Raw genomic sequence first — 23963 nt, forward strand, 5'->3', positions numbered from 1 at the left:
ACTGGAAGCACTATTGTTGATCTCCTCCAAGGAGATCAAACCAGTCCATCCTAAAGTCCTGAATATTCATTGAAAGGGCTGATGCTGAAGCTGAAACGCCAATACTTTGGCCACCTGATGTGAAGAACTGACTCATTGGAAAAGACCCTGATGCTGGGAAAGATTGAAGGCAGGAGGAGAAGGGGATGACAAGGATGAGATCGTTGGATGACATCACCGACTTGATGGACATGAGTTTGCGCAAGCTCCGAGAGTTGCTGACGGACAGGGAAGCCTGTGTGCTGCAGTCCATGGGGTTGCAATGAGTTGGACACGATTGAGCGACTGAACTGAACTGACCTTTTGTTGAATCCCAAAGTGAGGCTTGTTCGGCTTTGGAGAAAACTGCCCAACTGCGTGACAAGGTGGCTGTGCACGTGTCCCACTGGCAGTGAGGGGGAGTTCCTGTTGCTCCTCGCTTTGCAGCATTTGACATTGTCGTATATATGGAGTCTAGCGGGCCAGATTGGTGTAGGGTGATATCTCTTAAGGTGTAATCCCCTAGTGGGCTTCCCTGGTGGCTCAGACAGTGAAGTGTCTGCCCGCAATGTGGGAGACCCGGGTTCGAGCCCTGGGTTGGGAAGATCCCCTGGAGAAGGAAATGGCAATCCACTCCAGTACTATTGCCTGGAGAATCACATGGACAGAGGAGCCTGGTAGGCTACAGTCTATGGGGTCACAAAGAGTTGGACATGACTGAGCGACTTCACTTTCACTCTTAGGATATTTTTAATCTAATTATGTGATGTTTACTATCTGTATATATCTTTTGGTCAGGAGTCTGTTCAGATTCTTACCCATTTTTTATGGGATTATTTTAGAGGTCTTAGTCTATTTTGAGTCCAAATTCTTTATTAGCTATGTGGTTTACAGATATTTTTCTCCCAGTTTGTGGCTTGTCTTTAGACTTTCAGAATAAGGTTTCTGAGTAGAATTCTTTAATTTGATAGAGTCTGTAAGGTAAGTCCAAGGAGTCTGGGCAGAGCTGGGTCAGAGGACCCCTGCTTGAGACCAGAGGGGGTGTCTGGATCTCTAGAGGGGGATTTGGGCAGTCAACTTTCCAATGTCCCTTTATGCCACAGCTGGGACACGGACCTGGAAGGGGCCTCGGCTTTAGGTGTGAGCGGGCCCAGTGACCTTCTTTGCCAAATTTGAAGCAAGGCCCAGGTGGCTTCCTGTCTTTGTTGGTTGATGGAGGCTTAGAGCCATGTTGAGCAGCAGCTAAAAGGTGGTGTTTGGCCTGATTTCGTTTGGCCTTCTCTACCTTTGCCTGTTCTTCCCTGTTTTGAAAGCCTTAAAGGCTAATTTTAAAAGGCCTTGTTCAAGGGTTTGAGGGCTGCCTTCAGCCTTTTTTAGTTGGATATCTGGGGACTACCGGGAGATAAAATGGGTGTTGTGGACAATGGTGCCCTCTGCTGAAGTGGGGTCTGTTATTTTTGTAGGGCTTCCGTTAACCTGGCTAGAATTTGTGCCGGGTTTTCGTCTAGTCCTTGAGTTACTAGCTGGAGCTTATCAAAGATGATGGCTTTATGTCCTGCCTTTTGAAGGCTCACAATGAGGCAAGCAACCATGTGATTACAGGCTGCCTGCCCAGGTCTCCCTGCCTGATAATCCCAGTTGGGATCATCTCTGGGGACATGTGTATCTCATCAGCATGTGCCTGAGAGGCTTACCATACTCTTTCTTTCTCTTCTGGGAGAAGAGTGGAGGAAAGTATGATGTAAATATCATGGCAGGTTAAGTCATAAGACTGGATAAGATACCTGAATTCTTTTAGATAATTATCTGGCATCTGAGGAGAAGGAGCCAAGATGCTTTTTGATTTGAGATAGGTCGATAAGGGAGAATGGGGCATGAACCCAAACAAAAACGCCTTCTGATAAAGGGAGGAGAAGAGCAGGGAAAGGAGTGTGGTCCTGCCATGAAGTTTCCTGCTTTAAAGTTGTTCGGGACCTGGTATGGGGAGGGGATCTAGGGAGGTCAGGGTACAAACTTGGGACCCTTGGGGTCGAGGGTGGGGCTGAGGTCTCAGAGTTTGCCTCCAGCACAGGCAGGGGAGGGGGTGTTGGAGCTGCAGCAGCTGTGGCCTGTGCTTGAAAAGGAGAAAGGGAGGGAGGAGGGAAGGTGGAAGTTGTGGAACTGGATCTAGAGTGGCTGCAATGGGATTGGGAGCGAAAGGGGGAGCTCCCTTGAGAAGGGTGAGCTGTGGTCAGAAGGGTCGAAGGAAGAAGAAAAGTCTGAACAGGGATTGGGAAACATTGTATTAGGAGGATGTGGCCCAGAGTCGGCTAAGAGTATTTGAGCAGTAGAACAGGATTCACAGAGGGAGGGTCGAGAGCGAAGAGCAAAGAAAGCCTGAATATAAGGGATCTCTGACCACTTGCCTTTGCGGTGGCAGAAGTTATCGAGATCCCATAGAGTATTAGAGAGTTCCGTCTTCTGGCCATTGGGACCTACTATCAAGTCTGTATTGTGGCCAGACAGTGTTAAAATAGTAAATAAGTCTTTTTGGTCTTAACTCCCCTTGGAAGCCCAAGGCTTTTAAGTTTCAGAGAAGGCATCCTAGAGGAGTAGATTTTGAGGGCTGGGATTGAGAATTTCCCATTGTGGCTGAATAGGAAGGGTAGACAAGGGTGAGACAGCGAGGAGAAAGGTCCAAGAGAAAAGCCATCCTCATTCTCAGGACCTTCTCAGAAAGTGACAATAGTCTGCTTTGAAATGGGCGTCCCTGATTTCACAGTCAGACCGGGCACAAGGCCAAGGGCCAAAGGGCCGTGGGGATCCTCCCGCCTAGTGCTGGGACTTGGAAACAAGGCCAGAGAGAGAGGACCTGAGAGAATGGGATTTCACTCACCTTTGTAACCGATGGATGAAATATAGGCCGGTGTGTGGATGTCAGTCCAGCAAGGCAAGTGGAGAGTCCTGTCCTGGGGCTCATCTCAGTTTCTCGGCAAGATCTGGGGAGGGGACCACCGGAGGTGGGCTCGTGAGAGGAGCCCTCCCAGTTGTGGTGGATCTTCCCTCCTGGCACCAGAATGTAAGATGAGTGTGGAGAAAAAGGAGCGAGCCGGGCAGTCAGGCAAGCAAGGAAATTTATTAGAGGGAAATGAGAGGGTGACTGGCCCTTGGTTAGAACCTTTTCTGTCGAGGTTTTTCTTATACCCTGCCAATGAAAAATTCTCTGAAGGGGTGGTTAATTTTTAGCCTGTAGTTAAGTCCTGTGGTCATACAGCCGGAGGTCTGGAATCCAGTGGTCTCCTAGCCTTGAGAAGGTAGGCACCCGCGGGACAACAGAATGTCGTTTGGGCAATTTGGTCAGTCTCAAGGGTCACTGTGATTTTATTCTTTGTTTGCGAGGTCAACATAATGAGCCATTTTAATCATGAGCCCCCATGTAGGCCCTGTCAAAGTCCACAGTATTTTTTTCATCTGCATACTGGCTTTTTGTGTGTGGTATAGACGGAGCACAGTGTTCTTTGGTGTGTGGCACGGTTTATTGAGCAGACTGCCCTTTCCCCGGCATGTGTTCTTGGCTCCTTTCTTGTGAGTTAACTAACCACATGCCTGTAGGGTTATTTTTGGTCTCTCTGTTCTGTTCCTGTGCTCTGTGTGCCCATTTTTGGGCCAATTCCACACTTTTTTGGTGAATTAGCTACATCACATAGGGTGACGTCTGGGAGGAGATGCCTTCAGCCTGTTCTCTTTTCTCAGAGCAACTTTGGCTATTCAGAGGCCTTGGTGTTTCCATACAAATGTTCAGAATGTTTGTTCTGTTTCTGTGGAAAATGCCATTGAAATTTGACCAGGTTTGTTTTGCATTTGAATATTGCTTTGGGTAGAATGGACACTGTAACCATATTCTTTGTGTCCTTGAGCGCAGGATAGCTTTCCATTTATTTGTGTCTGTTCAGTGTGCTTTCACATCCTTAGTTAAATTTATACCTAGGTATTATTTGGGATTGTTTTCCTATTTTCTCTTTGTTACTTTGCATGTGCTTTCTCTAATTGTGGTGAGCTGGATTGGGGTGGGGCTACTTTTTAGTTGAGGAGCATGGGTTTGAGAGCGCGGGCTTTAGTAGTTGTGGCTCACGGGCTTAATTGGCCCATGGTATGTGAAATCTTCCCGGATGAGGGATAGAACCCATGTCCTTGGATTGGCTGGTGGATTCTGAACCACTGAACCACCAGGGAAGTGATTGATTTTTCATTCTATTGGCAAATATTGGTGTATAGAAAGACAACTGATTTTTGTACCTGGCAGTATTACTGAATTCATTTATTCTAACAGTTTTTTTTGCGGCTTGATGTGGAAAACTTGAATACAGATATCCCACTATTTCTACTACATCGAAGTCTCCCGCAACACCCAAGACATAGTGGCCCCTATTATAATCTCCCCCCCAAGCATCTTGATAACACGTGGACTCCTGTTAACAGCAATTAGCATCACCACTTTGGGTGAGCTGAATCTGATTAAGGCTTGGCCTCTGTAATGAAGTTTGATGCCTTCTCTGCTTTTTTTTAAGCACGGTTTTGACGTCGTTCTTTTGAAAAGTAGTTTACCTTCTGGTCATTTCAAGTGTATAAAAGTGTAAGTAGCAGTACAAAGTACTCCCATTTGCCAGGTCACATATGTGTTTTACCCCATATTGGGATATCCTACCAGGGAAGCAGCACAGAAACCCCCAAAGAGGAAATTTCATGGTTCCACCTTTTAATCCTATCCACAGGCCCCTTCAACCTTCACCCTTGCCCCAGCTGTACAGAAGTCTTTCCCATGCTATTCAGTTTTCTTTTTCTGCAACTACTGGTGACACTTTCCCTCCTTTTCAAAACCTTTGTGGATTTAAAGCACACAGGATGATTAGGACCTGGGTGGCCTTTTGTGTGTGACTTATTTGATTTAATGTCTTCAGTATTCATCCGTGTTGTAACATGTATCATAACTGCTTCACTCATCTCTTCATTGCAATTAGAAATATATAACATTGAGCATTGAAACCACTTCAGTGCAGTCTATAGCATTAACTACCCTCACTTTGTTGTACACATATTCTCACCACCGTCTCCACAGCTTATTCATTTGCCCATGAGAAACTGTTTAATTTCTCTACATTTTTGCCAACATTTTGTTACTTTTAGTTTTCTTGGTTGTAGGTGCTCTGGTATTGGAGGATATGGTATTATGGTGTCAATTTGCATTTACATCATGGGTAATGATGTTTCACATCTTTTCACATGTTTGATGACCATTTGTATGTCTTTGCTGGAGAAGACATACAAAAAGGACTATTCCAGTCCTTTTTCCATTTAAAAACTTGTGTTGTTTGCAGGAGCTAGCAGCGCACCCGGGCCCAAGTCAGGGCTGCCAAGCAGGCCTCTTGGTCGTACTGGTCTCAGTCTCCACGCAGAGGAAATCCGAGCGCCGGGATATTGCTCTCGGCTTTATAAGGGCGCCACTTCCTCCCTGGCGTTTGCAGGAGAGGGGACTCCAGGCCACAGGTGCCCTGGCACTGGAGAGCAAGGAATCTGCGGCTCCACGTGGGCGTGGTCTTAGTGTGGCAGGATTTACTCGGCACTGCTGCCTGAGAAACCTGTATGCAGGTCAGGAAGCAACAGTTAGAACTGGACATGGAACAACAGACTGGTTCCAACTTGAGAACGGAATACGTCAAGGCTGTATATTGTCACCCTGCTTATTTAACTTATATGCAGAGAACATCATGAGAAACGCTAGGCTGGATGAAGCACAAGCTGGAATCAAGATTGCCAGGAGAAATATCAATAACCTCAGATACTCAGATGACACCACCATTATGGCAGAAAGCGAAGAAGAACTAAAGAGCTTCTTGATGAAAGTGAAAGAGGAGAGTGAAAAAGTTGGCTTAAAACTCAACATTCAAAAAATTAAGATCATGGCATCTAGTCCTATCACTTTATGGCAAATAAATGGGGAAACTGAGAGACTTTATTTGGGGGGCTCCAAAATCACTGCAGTTGGTGACTGCAGCCATGAAATTAAAAGACGCTTGCTCCTTGAAAGAAAAGTTATGACCAACCTAGACAATATATTAAAAAGCAGAGACATTATTTTGCCAACAAAGGTCTGTCTAGTCAAAGCTATGGTTTTTCCAGTAGTCCTGTATGGATGTGAGAGTTGGACTATAAAGAAAGCTGAGTGCTGGAGAATTGATGCTTATGAACTGTGATGTTGGAGAAGACTGTTGAGAGTCCCTTGGACTGCAAGAAGATCCAACCAGTCCATCCTAAAGGAGATCAGTCCTGAATATTCATTATAAAGATTGATGCTAAAACTGAAGCTCCAATACTTTGGCCACCTGATGTGAAGAACTGACTGATTTGAAAAGACCCTGATGCTGGGAAAGATTGAAGGCAGGAGGAGAAGGGGATGACAGAGGATGAGATGGTTGGATGGTGTCACCGACTCAATGGATGTGAGTTTGAGTAAACTCCGGGAGTTAGTGATGGACAGGGAGGCCTAGTGTGCTGCAGTTCATGGGGTCACAAAGAGTCTGACACGACTGAGCTACTGAACTGAATTGACTGAATTTAAAATGTACAGAAAACTCCTAATAATGGTGAAAATACATTTGCCACATCACCTAAAATACTCTATGTGTTTTATCCAAAATGGGCTCATTTTTCTGTGGAACCAGCACAGTTCAGTTCAGTCGCTCAGTCGTGTCCAACTCTTTGCGACCCCATGAATCACAGCACGCCAGGCCTCCCTGTCCATCACCAACTCCCGGAGTTCACTCAAACTCATGTCCATCGAGTCGGTGATGCCATCCAGCCATCTCATTCTCTGTCACCAGCACATAACCCCTGTAATCAGGAAATCACATGGTTTCCAAATTATAATGTAATCCACAGGCCTGCTTCTATTTTCAGCAATTGTCCAAGTATATGAATGTATCTTTTTCCCATCCTCCTCTAATTTTTGTTTGGAGTGTTACTGAAATTTTCAGTCACTTGGATAACCTTGTGGATTTAAAGCAGTCAAGGTGAATATGTGATCTGAGTGGCCTTTTCTGTATGGATTTTTTCACTAAAGATATTTGTAGTGTTTATTCATGTTATAACATGTATCAATACCACGTTCTTTCTTTTCCCATTGTAATTAAAAATAGATAACATGCCATTTACCATTTAAATCATTGTAAGTGTACAGTGTTGTAGTATGAACTACCTTCATTTGTGCAGACCAGTTTACCTTGTACCTTGTGTGTGCTTTGGAGAAATCCAGGAAGTTGAGTCAGTGCTTGAAGTGCTTGAAATGGCCCAGGATATCACCTTAGACACCGTCTTCATCTAAAAACAAAACAGGGATTTCCCTGGTGTTCTAGTGGCTAAGACTCTGCCCTCCCAAAGAACGGGGCCCAGGTTCAGTCTGTGGTCAGGAAACTAGATCTCACATGCCACAGCCAAGAGTTTGTATGCCACAGCTAAATATCTGGCTTGCCTCAGGGAAGGTCAACCCAGTGCAGCCACATAAAAAAAATAAATATTAAAAAAATAAAAACAAGAAAGGGAGGGCGTGGTTGTTGTATAGATTTATATCTTAGCCTTTCCTATCAATAGTTTCTCAAGACTGTCTTCCTTCTATCTGGTATAGAGACTTCCTTTGAAGTGGAGATTTCTCTTGTAAATGTGACTCTCTGAAGAGCCATCTTGACTTGGGTTTCAAAGATGATCATGTGTCCTCTTAAAAAAAACTTAGCTCTAAATAATTCTCATGCTGAAAAAGTGTATTTTGGGGTAGCATTTGCTCCCCCTCACTTTGGCTGTGTCCATTTCCTTACACAGTCATCTATGGAAGACATCCTGACATTTGAAAGCTTGTAGCTATTACAAGTAGAGCTGCTGTGCCTGACTGCAAGATAGTTTTTGTTTGGATACTTTTTCAAAGCCTTTTTCTAAATACTAGACATGCAGTGTTCAATCCTCAAGTGAACCTTGTTTAGCTTTGGGGAAAAACAGCTAAGTTGCTCTGAGGCGTGTGGAATCTTCCCGGATAAGGGGTTGAGCTTGAGTCTCTTGGGTTGTCAGGTAGATTCTTTACCACTGAGCCACTGAGGAAGCCCCTGGGTTTTTTTTTTTTTTTTTTTTTTGAGTTTACTGGTTCTAATAGGTGTGCAATGGTACTTCATTGTAGTTTTAATTTGTAATTTCCTAATGAAAAATGATTTTTTTTAGTATTTTTGATATGTTTATTTACTATTTGTATGTTTTCTTTGGCCGGATGTTCACATTTATACATCTTTAATGAGGTTGTTTGTTCCAGGTTTTTTGGTATTGTTTGAGTACAAGTGTTTATCAGATATGTATTTTGTAAATGTATTTCTCTGTTTGTGGCTTGTGTTTAGGTTTTCTGAATAAGGTCTTTTACGAGTTTATTTTTTAATTTTTTAAAGGTCATGTTATAAATTTTATATCCTTTTTTTGGATAGACTTTTGTTTTTTTGTTAAAATTCATAAGCAAAACAGGTACTGTATAGATACAGCTTCGCATTTTGTCTGTTGAGAAGTTTGAGTGAATTTGGTGTAAATTGTAAAAATTTTCTTTCTACTTTCATTTGATTGCATATGGTTTCCAGTTATTTATGTATCAGGTTTTGGAGATGTCATGGGAAGTCAGTTTCCCCAAGTGAAACTGTGTCCATGAAACATCAGCTCTTTTCAACCCCTGTTCTGTCTTCGAATTTGACTTGCTTTGAGTTGATTCCACTATCTCATACTAGCAGAATCACAGAATGTTTGTCCTTCTTTGGTCTGGTTTGTTTCACTTAACATAATGACTATAAGGTTCATCCGCATTGTCAGAATTACCTACTTTTAAAGGCTGAATCATATTCCACTGTGTGTATACCACAGTTTGTTTATGGAATTGTCTGTCCATGGACACTTGGATTCCTTCTGTTTGTTGGCCAGTGTGAATAATGCTATAGAAATATGAGTATAGAAATATGTTTATTTTTATCAGCATGTTTTCTCAGATTTTTTGGGTACATAACCTGAATTGGAATTGACATATTGTATGTTAATTCCATTTATTAGTTTTTGAAGAATTTCTTTAATGTCTTGCACAGTGGCTGTACCATTTCACTGTATTTTTTGTATAGTAGAATATTATTGAAGCTTTTGCATGTACCCTGTTTTGCATATTAATTTGTCCACTGATGGATAGTTGAATGGGTTCTACCTTTGGGCTGTTGTGAATAATGTTGCTATGAATGTTTGTGTACTGGTTGTTGTTTGAACATCTGTTTTAGTTCATTGATGTATATATCCAAGGATGGAGTTAGTGAAGTAAACAGTAAGTATATTTTTATCTTTCTGAGGAAATGCCAAACTATTGTACATATAGTCTGTGCTATTTTCCATATCCACCATGTCCACAAGCAAAGTGTCAGGTTTCCAGTTTCCTACATTGCTGGTACTACTTTGATCTTGATTACAATCATCTAGTGAATGTGAACAAATATTGCAGTGTGATTTTAATCTGTATTTCCATCATTACAAAGGAAATATACCTAAGACAATTTTTAACTCAAACCTCAGCATCCTGCTTAGTAGCCATGGATGTTGCATTACCCAAAACTACTAACAGTTACGCTATATATTAAAAAAAAATCCCCCAAATCACTCATCAGAATTCATTAGGATAACACAACCAATTCTACCATGTTAGTAAATCCAAGCCCACTACAAATTTATGAAGATTTTGAAGAAAAACCTTATAAAACTAACAACAGAATACAATGAATGTCATCACTATTCTTACATGGAATGGGAACATGGCAATGGAGTGAAAATTCATCACTGTGTTTTGACTGTAAGAACAGTAATGACCAACGTTTGAAAATTCGAGGTGTTGATCATAACTGTTAACAGCGCATTTATTGATTTACCATCCCCATCAAATAATCTCATGAAACTTCCATTGCTTGCTTCATATTTGTTTACTTTTGCAAATGAAATCAAAACAGATTTATTCTAGCAATTCATTATACATGAAATATAAGTCATATGTACCAATATGTAAGCAGTCTATGGATTATTTGTTAATTGCATGAAAATGGAGGCTCCATGTTCTTTCTTTATTTATTCATGTAGCATGAAGCCTGCAGTGAGGATTTTACACCTTTTTAGAATTATGAACAGTAGAATCAGCTTACTGTTTCTTCAATAGCCATAGCATTTATACATTAACCTGTTACAATGAGGCTAAATGTCCTTTTGAGGAGAAACAGTTATGCCAAACTTTGTTTTAGCCATTCCTCCCAGCACTAAGTTAGTCAAAAGAATCAGGAGGATTCTGATCTGCATTTGATTATTTGCTGTCCATTTTATCCTCCCATTTTTTTTAATTGAAATTTTATCAGCCGATTACCTACTAATCTGTCATGAAACAGGGTCTGGTAATCCAACAGGGGTCCCATCCAGCTATACCAAAATCTCATTTCATCCAAACTACAAAGTTAAGCATCCCTTGGTTGCTTTGTTCTTATTAATAGTCTAGTTCCAAATCGGGAAAGGAGTACATCTAGACTGTATATTGTCACTCTGCTTATTTAAGTTATATGCAGAATACATCATGAGAAACCCTGGGCTGGATGAAGCACAAGCTGGAATCAAGATTGCCGGGAGAAATCAGTAACCTCAGATATGCAGATGACACCACCCTTATGGCAGAAAGCGAAGAACTAAAGAGCCTCTTGATGAAAGTCAAAGAGGAGAGTGAAAAAGCTGGCTTACAACTCAACATTCAGAAAACTAAGATCATGAACACTTCATGGCAAATAGATGGAGAAACAGTGGAAACAGTGACAGACTTTATTTTGGGGGTCTCCAAAATGACTGTAGATGGTGACTGCAGTCATGAAATTAAAAGATGCTTGCTCCTTGGAAGAAAAGCTATGACCCACCTAGACAACATATTAAAAAGCAGAGACATTCATTACTTTGCTGACAAAGATCCAGCTAGTCAAAGCTGTGGTTTTTCCAGTAGTCATGTATGGATGTGAGAGCTGGACTGTAAAGAAAGCTGAGCACTGAAGAATTGATGCTTTTGAACTGGGGGTGTTGGAGAAGACTCTTGAGAGTTTCTTGGACTGCAGGGAGATCCAACCAGTCAATCCTAAAGGAAATAAGTCCTGAATATTCATTGGAAGGACTGATGCTGAAGCTGAAGCTCCAGTACTTTGGCCACCTAATGCGAAGAACTGACTCACTGGAAAAGACCCTGATGCTGGGAAGGATTGAAGGCATCCCCAGTGCCTTCATTCTCCTCCTGAAGGCAGGAGGAGAAGGTGATGACAGAGGATGAGATGGTTGGATGGCATCACCAACTCGATAGACATTAGTTCGAGCAGGCTCCAGGAGTTGGTGATGCACAGGGAGGCCTGGCGTGCTGCAGTCCATAGGCTCACAAAGAGACACGACTGAGTGACTGAACTGAACTAGGGTCCTGATGTATGTAATCCCTGGCCAATCAGTTTAAAAAATCATCATGTCAGTGTGTCAATTTTTATGGCCCTCTTTTTGATCTCCCAGTTCTTGAATTTTCTTCTGATATTGAGTCTCCATCCCCTTACCTTTTCTCCTGACTTCAGGCCATTGTCTAAGGACCAGATGTATGTTCTAAAGTTAATGGGCCACCTGGTGTTTTTCACCTTGATCAGTTTCTGATTGTCCTGTCATGGGTTTGGGTGATTTATAGCCTTCAGGTCAAGGGGGCATGGAGGCATTCTCTTTGAATGTCAAGAAACTGGAACAGCCAGTATGGTTATAGATTACTGGAGTGAAATGCTCATGAGAAAAATAAGTGAAGATTGGAATTAGATTTTTAGAAGAAGAAACCAAGGCCTTGTTTTCTGTTGACCCTACACTGACTACCTAATATTTTTCTACCTCACTAGGACCAAGATGGCAATGAATCTGACGTCCAGCAGACCCCAAGTCTCATAGTATGTTGATTTTAGTATACTATTGATGTAGGAGATAGATGGGCTCCAGGTTAGACATTTATAACTGGCCTCCTGTTTGCATTTCGTGTGACACAAAGAAGTGGCCTTCAGGCTGGATGCTTACAACTGTGTTAACATTTCTGAGAGAAGAGATAGATGAGTATTTACAATCAACCTCCTGTTTGCCCTCTGAAATGGAAGTAACAACTGAGTAAATAGCCAGTGTTTGTCTCTTGTAAACACCTTCAGGTGATAGTCACGGCAAGGACAAAGTGGGGGCAAAAGCCTGTGTGAGTAAAGGATTCAGGGATCTCTGCCCCCCACTCTTGGAACAACGGAGACCCTACACATGCACAGAAAGGCTTCTTGTGGGTCAGAACTCGAGATAATGCCAGGCCATAATGAGTCTTGCTCCTCCCAGAAGCCTTCACTTCGAGCTCCATCTTGGCTGAGGGGTGAGTGTGCATCCAGGGGAGGGTCCCAGGGTAGGTCAGGTGTGGGAAAAGAAACCAGATAATTGGGCTGAAGGTAGCCAAAGACCTGGAAGAACTGCCCTCTGTAGATGACTTAACTACCTCTTTACTGTGTGCCCCCTCACTGGGGGGGGGGGGTGGTGCGCCCACACCCTTTTCTGCCTTGCTTCTATCTTAACTAACCATTTTTCTCTGTGCTCTCCCACTTGTTGTTAAGCTATGTCTCTAACAATAAATTTTGCACCTGCATTTACAGTTTCTGCCTCCATGGTAAAAGCATTTTTCATTGGGGCAAAGATCTGGGGAAAAATAGCTTCTAGCCTCTAGCCCTTACTGGTCTGGTGGCTAGGATTCCTGGTTCTTATCCAGGTTTCCCATGTTCAGTTCCTCGGCAGGGAATTAAGATCTCTTCACGTCCCCGCTCGCTGCTAACTTGATCATTATATTAAATGACCCACCAACCATTGGCCATGACCCAACATGAAGAACCAAAAAAAGGTGAAAAGGAGGCGGCACCCCACTAACTTGGAAAAGCCCTAAATGTACCTGCCTCCCCAGCATTAGCCTCACTCTTCCTCCCTTTGTCTTTGCTGTTTAAAATCAAACCACTCTCTCCAGGTGGGTGAGAAGTTGAACTGTGAACTTTGTTCCCACTTTTCCACTCTTTGGCCCCTGAATAAAGTCTGTGCTGAGTTGGTCTCAGCTTTGGTTTCATGATTACCTACTTGAACCTGAATGGAAAAAAGAAACCTTCCTTGTTGAAGGCAGAGAGGCTTTGGCCAAGCTAGGGCCTGAGCAGGGTCCATAGGGCTAACTTGGTAAAAATCTATAAGGGGACTGTGGTCTCTGCCTGTGGGGTGGGTGGAGGGTGCACCTACAGCCACAGCAGCAGCTCCATGGACAGTGCAGCCCCTCCTGGGCCTGGACTGTGTGCTCTCGTCCCCACACCCTGACACCACCTGACAGTCTGACTTGGTGACACTGGCTGCTGGGCGTCAGGAGGGACCCAGAAGCATCACTTGGAGCCAGATCAGATGGGCCGCCTTTTCACAGGCTGTGGATGTACTGGGTATGAGGACTTTACATGTAGAAAACAAACAGAGCCGCTAGAAGCACATGTGTGCTGTGGATTTGAAACCTACGTGCAGGACAAGAGTTCCCACTGGACCCTGGGTTGGAAGCTTCTGCACAGGTGATGGCCACCATAGTGCTTCCTTGCCAAGTTCTCCAGGCCTCCCTGGTGGGCACAGCTGGACCCACACCCCACGGGCTCCCTGACCCAGAGCCTGAAGAGCTAATGCTGGCAGGGCCTGGGGACAAGAGTGGTCACTCCACCAACCACCAAAACCAAGCCCATCCCAGGCTCTGCTACAAGTCTGCTCACAGTTGCTCTCTGGATCCTGAAGACAGACATGCAGGAAACAGGGGCCATGAGTCCCATATTGATAATGTTCTGTGGAATTTCCATGAGACCCCTTTCTGCCCTATTTTGTGCAAATGACTAGTCAGTCCATGCTACTGTCACCCCACGAGCAGCCTGAGAGGCTGAGGCTCCAAGGAGCCAAGTAACCCACCCAGAAGGACAGATGGGCAGCCATGGAGTGGGTGGGGTCTGTGCCTGCCACTGCCCAGGGTGACTGCTCATTCATAGCACGTTCACATCTGCCTCTTTCACCCTCTCCCGGGGCAGCAGCTCAGCGAGCCTCATCTTAGGGGGACTCAGTCACCTTCTTTTATCAGGACTCTTGTCTCACAGTCCTGTTTCTGGGCTCATCTGAAAGGCTTGTCACTCTGAAGTGGATTCAGTCTCACATCACCACGGTTGCTTTCCTGGATCACACTTACCACCTGCTCGTCCACTCCCAGCTCAGACCAGAAAGGCCCCCTCGGGCCCCGAGTTCCATGGCTCTGCCTGGGCGCTCACTCCCCTCCAGCCAGGTCCTTCCCTCTCACATCCCCTGCAGGGTCACCAGGAGCTCCCACTGCTTGGGGCAGGCTGTTTTCTCTGTCCTGGGGAGGTCTCCATGGTTGTCAGGTGCAAGAACCAACAGGTACCTGTGGGACCTCCCACACACAGCATGGCGGCCAGCACCCGCCTCCTGCCCTCTTCCCCCTGGATGGGCCCAGGGTGGGTTCTCATCTCATCCCAGTGCTGCCTACGGGGAAGTTGCTAAGTGACTCTATGCCTGCTGTACAGAGAGGGTGCTTGTTCACAGACCCCTCCCAGGAGCATAGGGTTCTGGTGAGCAGACTCCTCCAAAATTGTATTAAAGGTTTACGGAGCGTGGCCCTGCCCATCAGAACAAGACCTAGTTTCCCCCTTGGTCAGTCATTCCCATCAGGAAGCTTCCACAGGCCTCTAATCCTCCATCAGAGGGCAGACAGGATGAAAACCACAATCACAGAAAACTAACCAATCTGATCACATGGACCACAGCCTTGTCTAACTCAATGAAACTATGAGCCATGCCGTGTAGGGCCACCCAAGATGAACAGGTCATGATGGAGAGTTCTGACAAAACATTGGTCCACTGGAGAAGGGAATGGCAAACCTCTTCAGTATTCTTGCCTTGAGAACCCATGAACAATATGAAAAGGCAAAAAGACAGGACACTGAAAGATGAACTCCCAAGTTTGCCCATTATGCTACTGGAGATCAGTGGAGAAATAACTCCAGAAAGAATGAAGAGATGGAGCCAAAGCAAAAACAGCCCCAGCTGTGGATGTGACTGGTGATGGAAGTAAAGTCCGATGCTGTAAAGAGCAATATTGCATAGCAACCTAGAAAGTGGTTTGACCTCAAACTGTAAGTGGTCAAACAGAAGATGGCAAGAGTGAACGTCGACATTTTAGGAGTCAGTGAACTAAAATGGACTGGAATGGGTGAATTTAACTCAGATGACCATTATATCTACTACTGTGGGTAGTAGTAGAAGAAATGGAGGAGCCATCATAGTCAACAAAAGAGTCTGATATGCAATACTTGGATGCAGTCTCAAAAATGACAAAATGATCTCTGTTCATTTCCAAGGCAAACCATTCAATATCATGGTAATCCAAGTCTATGCCCTGACCAGTAATGCTGAAGAAGCTGAAGCTGAACTGTTCTATGAAGACCTACAAGACCTTCTAGAACTAACACCCAGAAAAGATGTCCTTTTCATTATAGGGGACTGGAATGCAAAAGAAGGAGGTCAAGAGATACCTGGAGTAACAGGCAAATTTGCCCTTGGAGTGCAGAATGAATCAGGGCAAAGGCTAACAGAGTTTTGCCAAGAGAACGCACTGCTCATAACAAACACTCTCTTCCAAAAACACAAGAGAAGACTCTACACATGGACATCACCAGATGGTCAATACCGAAATCAGATTGATTATATTCTTTGCAACCAAAGATGGAGAAGCTCTATACAGTCAGCAAAAACAAGACCGGGAGCTGACTGTGGCTGAGATCATGAACTCCTTATTGCCAAATTCAGACTTAAATTGAAGAAAGTGGGGAAAACCACTGGACCATTCAGGTATGACCTAAATCAAATCCGTTATGACTGTACAGTGGAAGTGACAAATTAGATTCAAGGGATTAGATCTGATAGAGTGCCTAAAGAAATATGGACGGAGGTTTGTGATACTGTACAGGAGGCAGTGATCAAGACCATTCCCAAGAAAAAGAAATGCAAAAAGGCAAAATGGTTGTCTGAGGAGGCCTTACAAATAGCTGTGAAAAGAAGAGAAGTGAAAGGCAAAGGAGAAAAGGAAAGATGTACCCATTTGAATGCAGAGTTCCAAAGAATAGCAAGGAGAGATAAGAAAGCCTTCCTCAGTGATCCAGGCAAAGAAATAGAGGAAGACAATAGAATGAGAAAGACCAGAGATCTCTTCAAGAAAATTAGATACCAACGGAACATTTCATGCAAAAATGGGCACAATAAAGGACAGAAATGGTATGGAACTGTGGTGCTGGAGAAGACTCTTGAGAGTCCCCTGGACTGCAAGGAAATCCAACCAGTCCATTCTAAAAGAGATCAATCCTGGGTGTTCATTGGAAGGACTTATGCTAAAGCTGAAACTCCAATACTTTGGCCACGTCATGTGACAAGTTGACTCACTGGAAAAGAGTCTGATGCTAGGAGGGATTGGGGGTAGGAGGAGACGGGGACGGCAGAGAATGAGATGGCTGGATGGCATCACTGACTCGATGGACATGAGTTTGAATGAACTCCGGGAGTTGGTGATGGACAGGGAGGCCTGGCGTGCTGTGGTTCATGGGGTCGCAAAGAGTTGGACACGACTAAGCGACTGAACTGAACAGAAGCAGAAGATATTAAGAAGAGGTGGCAAGAATACACAGAAGAACTGTACAAAAACATCTTCATGACCCAGATAACCATGATAGTTTGATCACACAGGTAGAGCCAGACATCCTGGAATGCGAAGTCAGGTGGGCCTTAGGAAACATCACTATGCACAAAGCTAGTGGAGGTGATGGAATTCCAGTTGAACTATTTCAAATGCTAAAAGATGATGCTGTGGAAGTGCTGCACTCAATATGCCAGCAAATTTGGGAAACTCACCAGTGGCCACAGGACTGGAAAAGGTCAGTTTTCAAATGCCAAAGAATGTTCAAGCTACTGCACAATTGCAATCATCTCACATGCTAGCTGGAGAAGGCAATGGCAACCCACTCCGATACTCTTGCCTGGAAAATCCCATGGACAGAGGAGCCTGGTAGGCTGCAGTCCATGGGGTCGAGAAGAGTCAGACATGACTGAGTGACTTCACTTTCACTTTCCACTTTCATGCATTGGAGAAGGAAATGGCAACCCACTCCAGTGTTCTTGCCTGGAGAATCCCAGGGATGGTGGAGCCTGGTGGACTGCCGTCTATGGGATCGCACAGAGTAGGACACGACTGAAGTGACTTAGCAGCAGCAGCACATGCTAGCAAAATAACACTCAAAATTCTCCAAGTCAGGCTTCAAGAGTACGTGAACCGTGAACTTCCAGATGTTCAAATTGGATTTAGAAAAGGCAGAGGAACCAGAGATCAAATTGCCAACATCCGTTGGATCATCAAAAAAGCAAGAGAGTTCCAGAAAAACAACTACTTCTGCTTTATTGACTATGCCAAAGCCTTTGACTATGTGGATCACAACAAACCGTGGAAAATTCTTCAAGAGATGAGAATACTGGACCACCTGACCTGCCTCCTGTTAAATCTGTATACAGGTCACAAAGCAACAGTTAAAACTGGACATGGAACAACAGACTGGTTCCAGATTGGGAAAGGAGTATGTCAAGGCTGTATATTGTCACTCTGCTTATTTAACTGTGCAGAGTACATGATGAGAAATTCTGGACTGGATGAAGCGCAAGCTGGAATGAAGATTGCTGGGAGAAATATCATAACCTCAGAGGTGCAGATGACACCACCCTTATGGGAGAAAGTGAAGAAGAACTAAAGAGCCTCATGATGAAAATGAAAGGGGAGAGCGATAAGGTGGCTTAAAACTCAAGATTCAGAAAACCAAGATCATGGCATCTGGTCCCATCACTTTGTGGCAAATAGATGGGGAAACAGTGGAAACAGTCATAGACTTTATTTTTGGGGCTCCAAAATCACTGCAGATGGTGACTGCAGCCATGAAATTAAAAGATGCTTGCTCCTTGGAAGAAAAGCTTTGGCCAACCTAGACAGCATATTAAAAAGCAGAGACATTACTTTGCCAACAAAGGTCCATCTAGTCAAAGCTGTGGTTTTTCCAGTAGTGATGTATGGATGTGAGAGTTGGACCATCAAGAAAGCTGAGCACCGAATAATTGATGCTTTTGAACTGTGGTGTTGGAGAAGACTCTTGAGAGTCCCTTGGACTGCAAGGAGTTCCAACCAGTCCATCCTAAAGGAAATCAGTCCTGAATATTCATTGGAAGAACTGTTGCTGAAGCTGAAACTCCAATACTTTGGCCACCTGATGTGAAGAACTGACTGATTTGAAAAGATTCGATGCTGAAAAAGATTGAAGGCAGAAGAAGAAGGGGATGACAGAGGATGAGATGGTTGGACGGCATCACTGACTCAATGGACATGAGTTTGAGTGAACTCTGGGAGTTAGTGATGGACAGGGAGGCCTGTGGTGTTGCAGTCCATGCAGTTGCAAAGAGTCAGACTCGACTGATTGACTGAACTGAACTGAATAAATAGTGATGTTGACATCTTTTCTTGTGATTATTTTAAAGGGTGTGAGTTATACTTACTTCTTGAAATTGGCTTCATTAATGCCTGCCTTGTTTTGAATGCTTTTCCAATGACTACCCCTAAGGCATTTCTCCATGCCTTAGGAGGGCAGGTGTTTCTACTTTGTGAAATGAAAATATCTCCTGCCATATTAATAAACAAGAAATGTCACAGCCATCAGTGATTTCTGGCCCCCAAATGTCAATGAGGGCTCCCACATAAATCAAAGCACGATCCTCTATGACCCGCCTCCTAGGGTAACAGAAATAAAAACAAAAGTAAATAAGTGGGACCTGATTAAACTTAAAAGCTTTTGCACAGCAAAGGAAACTATAAGCAAGGTGAAAAGACAGCCCTTATAGTGGGAGAAAATAATAGCAAGTGAAACAACTGACAAAGGATTAATTTCCAAAATATAAAAGTTGCTTGTACAACTCAATATCAGAAAAACAACCCAATCAAAAAGCGGGAAAAAGACCTAACAGACATTTCTCCAAGAAGACTTACAGATGGCTAACAAACAAGTGAAAAGGTGCTTAACATTGCTCATTATTAGAGAAATGGAAATCAAAACTACAGTGAGATATCATCTCACACCAGGCAGAATGGCCATCATCAAAAAGTCTGCAAACAACACTGGAGAGAGGGTGTGGAGAAAAGGGAACGCTCTTGCACTGTTGGTAGGAAGGTAAATTGATACACTCTCTATGGAACGTGAAATGGAGATTCCTTAAAAAACTAGGAATAAATCCACCATATGACCCCACAATCCCACTCCTAGGCATATACCCTGAGGAAACCAGAGTTGAAAAAGATACATGTATCCCATTGTTCATTGCAGCACTATTTACAAAAGCTAGAACATGGAAGCAACCTAGATGTCCATCCACAGATGAATGGATTAAGAAACTATGGCACATATACACAATGAAATACTACTCAGCCATAAAAAGGAATGCATTTGAGTCAATTCTAATGAGGTGGATGAGCCTAGAACCTGTTAGAGTGAAGTGAGTCAGAAAGACAAATACTGTATTCTAACGCACATATGCAGAATCTAGAAAAGTGGTTCTGAAGAATTTACTTACAGGGCAGCAATGGAGAGACAGGCATAGAGAACAGACACATGGACACGGGGAGAGAGGGGAGAGGGCGAGATGTGTGGAGAGAGCAACGTGGAAACTTACATCACCACATGTAAAGTAGACAGCCAGCTGGAGTTTGCTGTAAGGCGCTGGAAACTCAGACAGGGGCTCTGTATCAACCTGGACAGGTGGGATGGGGAGGGAGATGGGAGGGAGGTTCAAAAGGGAGGGGATATATGGATACCTATGGTTGATTCATTTGTTTGACATAAAACAAAATTCTGTGAAGCAATTATCCTTCAATTAAGAAAGAAAGAAAGAAAAAGGGGGCTCCCAAAACTGAGATCCAGCGGATGCTGCCACCTCTCCCCCCAACCCAAGGTGATTGCTGAGGAGCTGGGAATGGAAGCGGCAAGGTGAACGAAGAAACAGGATTAGCCCTAGATAGCTGAGGTGCATAAGAAAGGAATGAATACAATAAGCCTAAGATTTGCATCTTCCCATACATAGAATGTTAAATTCCTTAACTTGATATCTGATCTTTGCTGTTCAGACTGCCTGCTCCCTTTGTTGCAAACTTGTATATAGCCTGATTCCCCCTCCTGCCTCCTTGGAGCAGTTTTCTCAGAGCTACTGAGATGCTGTCTCCCAGGCTTGGAGTTGTAAATATTCCCACCAAGTAAAATAACTTTCTACTCTCAGGTGTGACTACATTTTTCAGTTGACAGCTAACTTAGACTTTGAATCCTTGTGAATGTGCCCAGCAGCGCAGCTCTCCATGGTGTTGTTACAGACAATGGCCACAAGGCGGCAGCACTTCTTCATGCCGCACTTTTTTGAAAAACTAATTTCCTTATTTTCTATTGGAATATAATTGATTTCTAATGTTGTGCATGTTTCAGATGTACAGGAACTTGATTCAGTTATATTAATACACAGACATTTATGTATTCTCTTTTAGTTTCATTTTCACTTATAGATGATCACTGTGTGTTCAAAAAACTTCTCTATGCTATTCGGTAAGTAGTTTTTGACCATCTATTTGATATATATTAATGTGTATATGTTAATTCCAATCCCTTAAATTATCCCACATGTATCTGGAGGGCAACAGGCACTCCAGGTTCATTGTTGGAGCACACTGCCTGCCACATGCTCCCAGCTCCCTCAGCCCCAGGACACTCCAGCCTTGGGACCCAAGCTAATCAGGTTCCAGGGATGACACCAGTCCAGGTCACTATGTCCTCAGGAAAATAGTCAGCATTTCTTTTTTGCTTTTGCTGTTTTTATCTCATCATTTGAACTGGAGTATATAGGTGAATTAGTCTTGTGGGTGGTTTTTTTCCCTTTTATCCACAACTAGTTTCACTTCTGTTAATACATATTGAGTTTTTCCCATATAGGTTATTACAGAGTGTGGAGTAAGTGTCCTTGTGTTATACAGTAGGTCCTGGTCATTTATTTTATAACTAATAGTGTGCATATATTAGTCTGAAGCAACTCATTTCTCCATGCCCCACATCTTCATACCTTGGTGATTAGAAGTTTCTTTTCTAAGTCTGTGAGGCTCTGTCTCCGGGCAAGAAGTTCCGTGGTATCCATCTTTAGATTACACCTAGAGGTGATACCATATGATACTGATACTTGTCTCTTCCTGTGTCTCTTACTTCACACGGAATGATCATCTCTACTTTCTTTCCTGTGGCCAGCCTTGGCATTATTTCCTACTTTCTTTGTGGTTGAGAAATACTGCGTTGTGTACATGTACTGCATAGTCTGTATCAATTTAACTGTGCTTCTACAATTAGCTTGATTCCCAGTCTTGGCTATTTTACCTTACGGGGTCAAAATCACAGGGTTACCTATCTTCTTTTTAAATAGTTTGGCTGTATTCTCAAACCCACCTCAGTTTAAACATGAGACACAAGCCGGCTCAGGCTCCAGGGATGGGATAGCAGCCCAAATCAAGGAGGTTGCAGGGAATAAATTAGGCATTGATTTTTTTCTGTTTTCTTTAATCTCATGCTGAAGCTATGTCAGAGTACAGTCAATTTGCAGTTTGGTGTTGGTGTTAGTGTACAACTGCCTGATTCAATTATGACATATATATATATATACAGTGTATCTCTTCCTTTTTGAATTCTTTTGCCATAGAGATTATTGCAGAAGCTCAAGCAAAGTTCCAGTTGCTGAACATCAGGTCCTTCTTGAGCATCTATGACAGCTACAGTTTTCTGTGTATATAATGGAAGGAAGGAAAAAGATAATCCTTTTGGATTATCTATTACAGCTACAGATTTCTGTGTATATATAAGTCCCTACCTCTGAATTCATCCCTGCGCTTTTTTTTTTTTTTAAAGGGAACCCTCTGTCTTTGAATCCTCAGAGTCTCTCTTTGGGTTGTAACTTAGTTCCTTTGTGTCTCTTTTTAAATTTTTCCTACAAGGGACATCAAAGGCTGTTGTCTTCCTTTCAGAAATCAGTCTGGCTGATTTCACTTAGTATATGATCCTTCAAGGTTCCATCCTCCTAGCAAACAGTGGCATAATTTCATAATTTTAGTGGTGCTTTTTCATGGCTGAGTAATGGTCCATTGTCTATACGTAACACATCTTCTTTAACCTTTAATCTGTCAGTGGACATTTTGCAGGTTCTTTTTTGGCTGTTGCAAGTAGAGCTGCAGTGAATATTGGGCTGCACGTGATTTTGTTGAATGATGACTTTCTCAGGATATTGGCCCAGGTGTGGGGATGTCTGATCCTAGTGAAGGAGGAAACAGACAGAACAGGCTCCATCTTGAAAGCAGGATTCCATCTTGGGCCAGACTGTGGACTTTGAGTTATCTGCCCAGTATCTATGGAAACGACATACCAACTAGAAAGCCAGGCCCCCCCAGATGGAAGAACCCCAGGGCTTGTACCTAGACTCTCTGTTGCCTAAAATAATACCCTAATTATCTGTGTAACTGAATAGAATCATAAATTCTATTATGTTTATTGGGATATGACCACAGGCCTTTTGATAATTGTCCAGTTATAGGCTTAAGGCATATGAAGCATGGGTTAACGTTGATTATACCTTTCTTTTCCTTTGTTCAGACTATTTTCAGAGAATTTGGGGAGGTGGGTTTGAGCATGTACACTTAGTGTATATAAGGTTTTCACAAAAACTGGTCGGGGTCCTTGGCTGAGGAGACTCTGCCTTGGGTCCCCCCGTGTAATAAACTGCACTCCACTATCTGCATTGTCCTTCTGAGTGAGTTTGTTTCCTGGAATGCGTGGCTTCAACACTAGGATTGGCTCTGTTAAGAGATTTTTTTTCCTTGACATTTGGAGGCTGTGCTTTCTAGTGGCTGTTGTCAGTGTGTTTCAACTGAACACGTAGTGGGGTTACCTCACATGCCAGCTCTCTCCTGCATTTGTTTGTAGACTTGTGAGGATGGCAGTCTGACTGGTGGGATTTGATTTCACCAGTTTTGATTGGCGTTCCTGCAGCAATTAGGGATGCTGTGCATCTATTCCTGTGGTGGTTTGCTTTTTTTTTTCTTGTTTCCTTTACATTAAAGGGTGTAAGGAAAATTTATTGGCTTCTTGAAACTCTGTTGTGTTTGGAATTTATTTCTGCAACCCCCCACCCTGGGAGTTTTCCCGAGGGCAGCTGTCATTTACCGAAAGCCCAGGCCTTGTGAATTAGAGGTGCTGGTCAGCGTCTTTGTTCCAGCTGTAGTTACAGGAAATGTGTACAGGCGGCTGCACTTTTTAAAGCACATCTCTGGTTCCTGGGAAAGTCAGCATCCTGGGCTGTGGATTAGTGAACTGTACCTGAGCAAACACCTAAGGGCTTGTGTTCAGTATTTTTCCCCCATAAGGCATCTCACACACACACTGGACTAATTCCTACTGGGTCCACAGAACCCTGCTGAGTGTGTTCATGCCCAGCACCAGAGCATGTACAGGGTTCGTAATAGTTGTTCCCAAGTCCCTGGAGGCCTGGATCCTGCTGAGGAGTCTGGTCCGAGCCAGAACATAGCAGACAGTAGATATTTAAAAAAGGTTCAATGAAGGGCACCCTGTCAGGTTCTGTCAAACTCACCCCAGTCCAGCAGCCTGACAGGGAAGTCAGGAGGAATAAAGAAGGCACTG

This window comes from Moschus berezovskii, chromosome 15 (genome assembly GCF_049115385.1).
Source record: "Moschus berezovskii isolate FMDL1 chromosome 15, NW_MosBer_1.0, whole genome shotgun sequence".
In the NCBI taxonomy this organism is placed as follows: Eukaryota; Metazoa; Chordata; class Mammalia; order Artiodactyla; family Moschidae; genus Moschus; species Moschus berezovskii.